Below are 12,037 nucleotides of genomic sequence, written 5' to 3' on the forward strand. Positions count from 1 at the left end.
ATATATTCGGTTCCGAAAATTCCAATCCACATTCTCTCAACCATATCTAAATTAAATGATATCTCCTCTGACCACATCCCAATCTATCTAGAGGGGGGTGCATGGGCTACTAATCAAAAGAAACGTTTGCCTTCCTTCTGGCAGAGTAAGCTGGCCTAAATTCAAAAAATTAGTTACCGACCACATATACCTTAAACCCTCCCTAAAAACTACCTCTGAAATCGACAGCGCTATCCTTTCCTTAACTTCCACTATTCAAAATTCTGCCTCCGCTGCCTCGAGAAACCATCCTCCACCCCGGAATAATACTAATATTCCTGCCCATATCATGCTCTTACTCGCCGATAAACGCAGAGGCCGAACCCAATGGCATAGATTTAAATACCCATCGGACAAAGCAACGTTTAATTATCTGAAAAATAAACTAAACAAAGCTATTCTTAAATTCAAAAACGAAAGTTATCAAAGCTACATCCAAAACCTCTCAACTAAAGACTCATCTTTATGGAAGGCCACTAAAAAATTAATCCATCACAAGCTACCATCCCCCCCCCCCCCACTCCGTATGCCAAACAATTCGTGGGCCTCCTCTGACTCCGATAAAGCCAGCATTTTCGCCGAACACTTAGCTAACGTTTTCAAACCACATAATAATATCATCCGTAATAAAATTCATACTCTAAATATTACTAGATTTTTTGAATCCCCTCTCCCCATGGCCCTCTCTACTAAAAAACATATTAGCCCGGGTGAAATTCAATACATCATCCGCAAACTCCCAACCAAAAAAGCCCCTGGGCACGACCTAATAAGCAAATTATTTGTCAAACACCTCCCTGAAAAATCTATCATTCTTCTAGCACTAATTTTCAACTCTATGTTTCGTTTATCCTACTTTCCTACAGTCTGGAAACATTCAAACATAATCCTAATTCCAAAACCGGACAAACCGCCTGATATCCCGTCTTCCTATAGACCAATCTCTCTCCTCCCCACATTCGCAAACATTTTTTAAAAAATACTCCTCAAAAGGCTACTTCCACTATCGGACCAATTCAACATCATCCCAAACCACCAATTTGGATTCAGGTCTAAGCACTCCACCGCACTGTCGGCTTAATCTCTACCAGCATGGAATCAAAACTTTACTGTGCGGCTGTACTCCTTGACGTGGCTCAGGCCTTCGACAAGGTGTAGCATGAAGGACTTCTCTTCAAACTCAAAAAATTCCTCCCTGCCCCCTACTACCTTCTCTTAAAATCATACCTCGAAAATCGCACCTTCTGTGTTCGCGTTAACAACAGCTACTCGTCAAACTTCCAACTACTAGCTGGAGTCCCTCAAGGAAGTGACATACCTCCCTCCTTGTACTCCATATTCGCCCACGACACTCCGACCTCTCCTCATACATCACTGGGTACATATGCTGACGACACGATAATCTTGGCTTCTAACCATGACCCCCAGGTAGTATCTCTCCGGCTTCAAAATCATCTTAACTTGATTCAACTATGGTCAAACCGCTGGAAGATCAAAATTAACGAAGCTAAATCATCCTTCATCACTTTCTCTCTTAGACCAGGCGACTGCCCCTCTGTATCGTTTAATAATAACCAAATCCCAATCACCCCGACAATAAGATACCTAGGTTTGATCTTTGACAGGTGCCTCACATGGGCCCAACACCTTAAAATAAAAAGAAAAACAGTCAACTCCAGACTCCATTTACTCCGCCAACTTCTTAGATCCAAGACATCATTAAAAAATAAACTATTAATATACAAAACCATTATCAGATCTGTTTGGTCCTATGGCATCCAGATTTGGGGCTCTGCCAAACCCTCCAACACGAGAACAATCCAGGCATTCCAGACTATCTGTCTGAGGCAAATTGTCTCTGCTCCATGGTTTGTCACAAATAATAATCTCCACAAAGATCTAAAAATTCCATCGCTCTCTCAATTAACAAAGTCTCACTACGTCTCCTTCCATTCCAAGTTAATCCAACACTACAATCCATTAATAAAACGCATATCTTCTTTAACAATCCCTGACAACCCCCAGAGACGTTTAAAACGCTCCTAGCCTAGAGACCTTCTAATTTAATCTCTCGGGTGGTACTACTGAGTGCCCTCCCCCATCTGTTATACTCGATATGTAAATACTTTATCTAAATTACTTATTGTACTAAATTGTTGTATAGATTGTAATTATATTTTAAATAAAAAAAAAAAAAAAACTTCAAGTATTATTTTTTTGATGTGTAAACATCTATGCTATCGGTTTGTAGTACGACCTTCTTGGGGAATCGAGCGTCAAGCGTAAGTCATGTAGATGTGACTGCTTGAGTGTGTGTGTGTGTGTGTGTGTGTGTGTGTGTGTGAGGCTATTGCGCACGATCTTCGCGCAGGCTACCCAATATATGCTCGCGTGCACGCTAGCATTACTTTACGAAGGAAACACGTGTTTAGTACGTTCTTTCGTTCTGTGTTATATTGAATATTTAATAATTATTAAAATTTGTGTGTGAATTCGTGATAAAGAAAAATATTGATAAAGACATTTTTCATATTAAGTGTGTTTGCCACAACGTTTTAGGATAACTCAAACATTACTGTGGTTCATCAATTGAAAAGGTAATTACTTTTAATTTAATTTAATTAATAATTTCAATTTTTAAAACAACGTTAATCCATAAAAATCAAAATATTATTTCTTTTTTTGAATATAAACTATCCATAGAATTGCAGCTGTATAATACATAATAAAATTCAAGTTTTGCTATAGGCTTTTAGGTTAGAAAGTCGAAATTATGTATAAGTATATCGTCAGCCTATTTAGCAAACGGCGTAACTCCAAAACATCAAATTTTACAGTAGAAGAAAAAATCGTTTAATTAATTCCAATTAACTAATTTTGACCAAACAAATATTTGTTAGTATTACTTCATACATTCGACCAAATTGTTTATTCTTATAATAAAAAGCACCATCAACAACTCGTCTATGTTGCTCTTTGAAGAGTTACAAGTATCAAAGGAATATTTATTGTATCCTCAGATAACAACCGCACATTTTATCACGGAAGGAGGACTTAAAAATGAATTTACTTGACTTACAGGGATTACGTTACGAACCAATCAAGATTCAATTCTAGAATTCTTGCGTGCGAAACAATAATATTCAATTGTCAAAGCTTGAGAGCTCATAATAACGACCTAACTGATGCTGTGACACAGTAATGTACATTTCTTATGCTCAGTGAAACGTGGATTAGAAACGACGAACATATTTCATTTCCAAATTTTGATTGTCGTGTTCAATTCAAACGTGAAGGTGGACGGGCTGGTAGTGTCGCAATTTATCAGAAGCAAAATACTTCTCACATAACGACACCAAACATGGACATTGAATATCGCCAAACAACAGGTCTAACAGTGACTTCAATACCGATGGAGACTTATGTGCAGTCGAATGTATATTACCGAACGGGCAGAAAGTTTTTTCTGTCGTCGTCTATACAATATATATATATATATCACCCAACCAACATATAAACGATATCGTAAAATTCTTACACTTCGTTCTAGTTCCATACACTCCGGGAGGAGCTGCAGAACTTGGAGAAGATTACGACAAAATGCCAATGATACTGGGAGGCAACTTCAACATCAACTTTTCATCAGATGAGGCACAATCACTGATTTCGTTTTTAGAAAATAGATTAAATTAAAAGACGAATACTGCTCGAAATATTTCGAGTACCAACTACAAAACTACACAAGACACGGAGTATTCTCGCGATTTTTAAATGATATAAAACAGAAATTTATATATCTTATTTCAGCTACCATAAACCAATAATTACTTGTATAAAATATATTGAAGAAATATAAATTTTAAAGAGAACGCGATCTTGTATGATTATTGTTACCTTATTATACAAATTCCCACTCAAACTATGACATTATATTCCCCAATCAAAGTCGTACTGCACCTAAGATGTTTACACATCATTCGTGAGTACAAAGGCACTCACATACTATTATATTATTTTTTTATTTATTTATATTTACGGGTCTAGCCCTTTGGAAAAATAAAGTTAGATATATACAGATTTATAATTAAATGCTAGTTATAAGTACCAGATAACAAAAAACATTATAATTATAAAGATATACATGGGTAGGTATGGTGTAAGTATTAACAGAGGCGGGAAGCGTCAACATTGGCAAGAGACATTAATCTTATAAATAATTAGAGGTGTAAGAAGGAATGTAGAAAGGAGTATTATTTCGAGAAAAACGTTGAGGTACTCTAAAATTAATAAGGCTTAAAAGGTAAGGCGAATCTATATGTTACCTGACACCAATCCATTCAGAAACTTAAACCCTAGAGTGGTTCTCTGATTAGAAAGGGTATCAATATTGAGGAATTCGGAAATAGGGGCGTAATCTAATAAAAGTAATAAATCAATTTCAAAATAGTGTGATTGTTACTTATTTATTTTATAGAATTTTTAATTGTTTATGAAGTAGAGTCATTGTACCCTCTCCCTCCTTCTATAATGCCGTCCAGTCCTGTATACTTGCACCCCCCTATATTACCTATTGTATAAATTTACTACAGGTTGTATATTATATTCTTGTTATATAATAAAAAAAAAGTTGTAATTGTAATAATTATAGTACCTACTTATACAATAGGTACATGTGTTGTTAAAAATACTCAGTTGTAATATTTATTTACTCAGTTGTTAGTATTCAACTGATGTATGTGTTGTTATAGAATTTAATTTAAAAAAAACTGAAATGTAATAAATGACCTTTCAGAATTGTAACTATTTTTGTAAAAACTACGAAAATGTACAAATTATTTTTTTAGCTAACAATTTATAAAATGTTCAAATTGTATAGCTAAGGTTTAAAATTAATACAATGTTCCACATAATTTTTATATATTTAATGTAAAAAGAAAATTGTTCATGAATTTCTAACTCAAAATAATTTGCATGTTATCTTGGTTTTGACGGTGGATTTTATCTTTTAATATATTTTTACGGCACACACAAATAAATAAATCCTTACTATTTTTAGACGATAAAAACAAGTAAATGATAGTCAATACCTTGTGTCTGTCATTCCGCGTAAATCCAAGACATAAATAATTATCTGTATATTTACGTATAACTTTTAAATTTAGAATTTTATCACTTAATTTTAATAAAAGCGTTAAGCGATACAAGCTATAGCAGGTACTAATAAAAAAAAAAAAAAAAAACAATAATTACACTGCAAGCTTTAAGATTTCCACGTCATACATTTGTGCCACGGCACAGCCGCGGTTGGGAATCTTTGAGTTATAGATAGTACCATTGAGTAGTATCTATACTCAATGGTAGTACCTACTGATTTAAACAATAATAACGATAGGCAAGTTTATATAGTCTAGAATCTAGATAAATCCCGATATTTTCTCCACATATTTTAAGGAATATACCTAGGTACCTACACAAGATCACTTTAAATGTTAGCAGTAGAAAGAACAATTTCTGTGAAAGATGGAATAGTAAAGTTAATCATGATTTCGGTTGGTAATTAACTGTATCCAACAAGATGAAGTGACAACGTGGATTGAAAGAACTCGCTTTGAATATAATTTAACACATTAAAAAGTTTTAAAAAAAATACATTTCAAGAAAAACTGTACAATAACTATTTAGTACGGATAAAATAAAGAAATTAGAATTATAGGCCAGTTTTTGAATAATATAACAAAATGTATGAAATATAATATGTATATACACATTTATTGTATACATATACCTATGTATTGTATTCCTACCGACTACCTACTACCATTGAATATAGATAGTATCTATACTATCTATACTATTGTGGTGATTCTGTGCACGTATCACCACTTTGCTCCCACTCCACTCGTTACCATCCGCTGCGCGATACCAATTATTTTATATTCGTGATTTATTTTATTTATACAACTTCCGTGACTTTTATATTTATATTCTTTTTGTAACTCGATCTCGCGTCTCCCATTGGCGACGCCATGCCACTCGTCCCACGACAAGCACGACGCGGCCGCACCACCGGCCGGCTTCGCTCTCTTTGCTCACAGCCCTCGACCGAGCCACACGCGTCCCGAGTAATTCGCTCTCTTCCGACGTCATGTCACCCGACCAGCGGAATAGCGATACGACCTCGTACGGTCGTCGCAACGACCTCCACTCGCCTGGTTACCGAACCCATGTCTCGACGGCGACCCGTCTCACCGACGTACCCGACGCTCCCTCGATCGCGTGTGCATCGAGCACCCACGACTCCGTCAACACGACCGACCGCGCGACCGCTCATTATGTACCTACCTACCTATCGTCGTACTGCGTACGACCTTCGTGCATATTATGTTTGTCGAACAATAAAACGATCTCGACGCAACGCGTCACAACCAATTCTGTGTTCAATTCATTTACTGCCTGTATACCTAAAACCTTCTGCGACGGAGTCAAACAACAAACGTATGTTGGTAAGTGCGGTGGTTATCACGGCAGCAACAACTTCACCTCCACGACACCGGCAACCACACCTGCACCACATTGGTAACCCCGACCTCCGCACTTCTGCCACATTGGTGACCTCAATTCAAACGGGTATGCAGGTTTTACGGCGCACCGAAAACACGACGACAGCGCCCACACGACAACGCATGCGGCACGGCCGAATCAAAACCACGTTCACGACGCACGTGACACTCGCCGACAACGCCGAGCCAGAACCACGTTCACGACACACGTGACACACACACACCGACCTCGCGACGCGAAAGCACGTTCCTCGCGTCATACCGTCTCGACTCGACGATTCCCGCACGAAGCCCAGCAACGCACCACGTTTTCCAGCACAAACGTTATACGACGTCATGGAAGCTAACAAAGGCGCGCCCGCACCGAGCAACGACGCTACGCCTCGCACATCGCAATGGTGGCAACGACTCGGCACACACGAGCAACGCCCAACCGACGCAGAATTCACGCGACTCAACACGCGTGTTGAAGCCTTGACGGAAGAGATGGCGCACTTGAGACGAGAGTTCACGCACCTCAAACAACACGTGGCCCAGCTGACCACGCCAACACATACCGCGACTTCACAGGAACGTCCTGTGCAGGTCGTCCGCCCGGCACAGCCCCACGTGCAGGTAGCCGTGCAGGTAAACCACGTCACCGTGGCACGCTCACCACGTGTTCTCGCGCCACGTACAGGCTGGTGCTACTACCACCAGCGGTTCGGGAACACCGCGGCCAACTGCCGCCCGCCATGCACTTTCACCGTGTAAACGGATCATTAAGCCTTAAGCTTCGGCCATATGCCATTTTTTTTTTATTATTCGTGCTCAACTTCAATTCGGACCTTTCATCAAAATTCAACTTCAGTCAACTTCCGATCAACACGTAACGTGCAACGACTTTCAACTTCCGATCAACAGGCAACGTCCAACACGGTCAACTCCCGATCAACAGTCAACGTCAGTCACCTTCCCGTCAACATTCGCCCTAGTGTGGTAGACATTCGTACGGCGAATTTCCGACTCCGACCGCCACTTCCGATCGACGCACGACGACCATCGACATTTCACCTGCCCATTCAACACTCATCCTCACACCAGCTGCAGGTCATGCTGAACGAGATGCAGTACGGGGAAGCTCGATTTCGACAGCCGCTACGCACTTCTTCGACCATCGACTTAAAAAACTGGTTCGTTTTTTCCTTTCCGAGGGGGAGTAATGTGGTGATTCTGTGCACGTATCACCACTTTGCTCCCACTCCACTCGTTACCATCCGCTGCGCGATACCAATTATTTTATATTCGTGATTTATTTTATTTATACAACTTCCGTGACTTTTATATTTATATTCTTTTTGTAACTCGATCTCGCGTCTCCCATTGGCGACGCCATGCCACTCGTCCCACGACAAGCACGACGCGGCCGCACCACCGGCCGGCTTCGCTCTCTTTGCTCACAGCCCTCGACCGAGCCACACGCGTCCCGAGTAATTCGCTCTCTTCCGACGTCATGTCACCCGACCAGCGGAATAGCGATACGACCTCGTACGGTCGTCGCAACGACCTCCACTCGCCTGGTTACCGAACCCATGTCTCGACGGCGACCCGTCTCACCGACGTACCCGACGCTCCCTCGATCGCGTGTGCATCGAGCACCCACGACTCCGTCAACACGACCGACCGCGCGACCGCTCATTTATGTACCTACCTACTTATCGTCGTACTGCGTACGACCTACGTGCATATTATGTTTGTCGTACAATAAACCGATCTCGACGCAACGCGTCACAACCAATTCTGTGTTCAATTCATTTACTACCTGTATACCTAAAACCTTCTGCAACGGAGTCAAACAACAAACGTATGTTGGTAAGTGCGGTGGTTATCACGGCAGCAACAACTTCACCTCCACGACACCGGCAACCACACCTGCACCACTTTGGTAACCCCGACCTCCGCACTTCTGCCACACTATCTATACTATCTATACTATCTATACTCAATGCTACTACTTTTTATCTATTTATATTATGTGTCGATTTGATTTGGTATAACCTATGGTAGGTAAATTTATTGTAAGACAGTGGTTTTTAAGCTTTTGTAGATCACGGACCTCTGATGAAAGATTTTTAGAAATCACGGACCCCCTTACCAATTTTTTCCAAATACCTTTTTTTTTATAAAAAATCTCACCTTGTCGTTACCAAAATTATAATCATTATTATTTTGTATTACAAATTACATAAATAGACATAACAAAATACAAATTTATATTTTTTTTTTATCACACTTAATTTTCCATAAAAATGCAATATAAAACTATAATTAACAACGCTGCATCAACTGCACTTAGTGGTAGTAAATATACGATGGCCGACTAAAATTCTGTACGCCTGTTGTACATGTCAAACAAGAAAAACTGATAAATAAATATTAATAGTAAAATTATCAATTGTAGAATTTCTGAACCTACACCTATTATAGTACCTATCGAACACTATAAATACTTAATTATATCGAATTCCAGTTTATAATCATTTTAAGACAATAACATAATATATAGGTACTATAATAGGCATAATATACCTAACATAATATATTGAACAGCAGCTGCATACTACCTACCTATTACATATGTTACTGCACAATTTGTTTTTGCAACCACAGCATAACATGTGTTCATCTTCACATAATTTTAGGCCTTAAAAGAAACAACAACTGTACTTATTTGATTTGGTTACAAACGCAACAATAACTAACAAACAAATTTATATAAGTCCCAGTGAAACATAAATTTCTGTTAGTCGTATTTTGGAATTATTATTCATTTTTTTCAGTGTTACATTAATAATCGACATGTATTCGTTAAAAGTTAAATTAATAATGATAACTATTGGAATTTTTATAGTTTTTGATGATACCTATGCTAGTCCTAGTAAATTTTTGATTTTTATTATTTTGCTGCAAAATTAATATTAGCTATAGAATTGTTGTGAATATAAGAAGGGACTCCAACATTTTTTAAATATGGATACTGAACACTTAGGGATGCTTATCGTTTTTACGTTCCAAATATAAAACTCTTGTTCTACTTTTAAAAACTTCGAGGGGGGTCCAGATCCCCGTTATAGCGTTGAGTATAAGCAATGCATTACCTACCTTCCTATATTCATCATAGTCGAATAATTAATTGCATTCAAAATGTTTATACTTCATAAATAATTATCATTAACAACAGTCATTATGGTTTTTATTTAGGTATTGCAGGATGTATAAGTCAGTTTTCATATTTATATAACATATTTAAATTTAAACCATAAAATAGTATAAATATATTGGTTTGTGAACAACGGGCCTCGACTGGTTACAATTTATATTAATTCCGAAATCAAATATAACCAGGGCGGGCCACACTACGCCTCACAGTTATTGTAATTTCAACATTTATATTTTACAGATGTGCTAATGAAAGAAGGATACTTTTGTAAGTACCGAGCTTAAAGTTAATTTTTTCAATACAATAGTTCTACATAATTTGGTAATAGTCGCAGTATAGCCAACCACCGAAAAAAATCGATTACATACAAATTGCGTCCCTGTGATATTAAAATTGAGATTAGTGACATACGAATTAAAGGCCCTGATTTTCTATACAACTAATTGCGTCCCGAATTCCGGTTATCTGATATAACTATGGTATCTGAATAAATAATCGATATGAGTATAGGTACTTATGAAATAAATGTATATGGATAATATATGTTTTGATTACGTGTCATCTAGCACTGTTCTGTTTGTAATTCATTGAAGTTAAAACATGTGTTTAATTGTGTGTATGATGTTATGAGTAGTTAAAAAAATATAACATTCATTTATATAAACAATTTTATAAATGTTGGTTTCAATAATTATTAAAAAAATATACAAGGTGACTATTTTATTATAAAACACTCATTATTTCAAAAATTATTAATGTTTTTGAAAATATATTTTTTCGTAGTTTCAAGTTTTACTAAAAAATCATATTTTTTATCCATATATATATTTTAAGTTTTTTAATTTTTTGAATGACAACATAAAGTTTTAATTTTATATTGCAAAGCAGAATATTTTTCTAAGTATTTTGATACATAAAAATTGAATTTAGGATGAGTAATTTATGGGTTATAACTATTACAAGTATTTAAAGTTTAGACAAGCAGAGTAGTTGACAAAAATGTTGCTGGGTAACCCCGTACCACTAAGCCTATCAAAATATTAAATACTTATAGCTCATAAGCTACTTGCCCTAAATTTGATTTTTATGAATCAAAATACTTAGAAAAAAATATTCTGCTATGGAATATTAAATTAAAACTATGTTATTGTCATTCAATAAAATAAAAAACTTAAAACATTTTAAGCATAAAATATAATTTTTTAATAAAAACGTTGTTTTTTAACAACTTGAAACTTTGTAAAAAAATATTTTCAAAAACATTAATAAAATTTTAAATAAAGAGTGTTTCGTGATAAAATAATCCCTCTGTATATAGCGTTAGAAGTTAAATGATAAAAATGAAATATTAGAATGTTTTTTAGTCAAGAGAATAAAAAGTGGTCTCTGGCGATATGATAGCGTCTTTTTCTTATTCGAAAAACAGGGGTAGGTAGTATCTATATAGGTATGAATTCGTACAATATAAGTAGTAATTTAATCACAAAATGAAAAATTAGGTAAGTACAAACATTTACAGATAGTAATTTTGAAACTGTTTGAATATTCGTTATTATGTGTACTTGAGATCGTTTGATCAACTTATTTCCTAATTGAACTCCCAAAAACTATACATTTAGATTGAATAATTTGAAATTTCGGAGTTTTCAAACGTCGATTATTCGGAATTAAAATCAGAAATCTTAAAATGTTGACTGACTGATCCCAAGTAGACATTATAACGAATTCACATCAGTTTTCTGAAACATAGTCGCATAATTAGGTTGGTCAGTAGGATGGAACAAAAGCATATACGGTACCCGCCGTTTTTCCCGAATCGAAATTCCCGAATGAACTTTTTCCCGAATGTCGTTTTATCCGAAAATCCGAAAACCCGAAACCTTTTTTCCCGAACGACTTTTTCCCGACGGTTATTGTTCCCGAAATAAAAATTTTTAAAAATTTAAAAATGTTGTTATAACTGTGAGCTGTAATGACTAGGTATGTATTTTCTATACATTATAACTAAAATGCAGCTGTTGCTATACATTCTAATCTTTTCTAATCTTTTCTAATCTTTTTTTTCTCCGTGCGATAAACGGGCATTTATATTTTACACCGATATTATTATTATTATTATCGTTTGTATCTTTTATCTATGGTATACAAGTAAAACGTAATCGTTGTAATCGTAAAGCCGCGTTATTCGAGTGCTATCGACCGTCGTTAAAACTTTCCCGGTGCATTTTATTGTAAATAA

The sequence above is a fragment of the Acyrthosiphon pisum genome, chromosome X, assembly GCF_005508785.2.
Source record: "Acyrthosiphon pisum isolate AL4f chromosome X, pea_aphid_22Mar2018_4r6ur, whole genome shotgun sequence".
Classification (NCBI taxonomy): Eukaryota; Metazoa; Arthropoda; class Insecta; order Hemiptera; family Aphididae; genus Acyrthosiphon; species Acyrthosiphon pisum.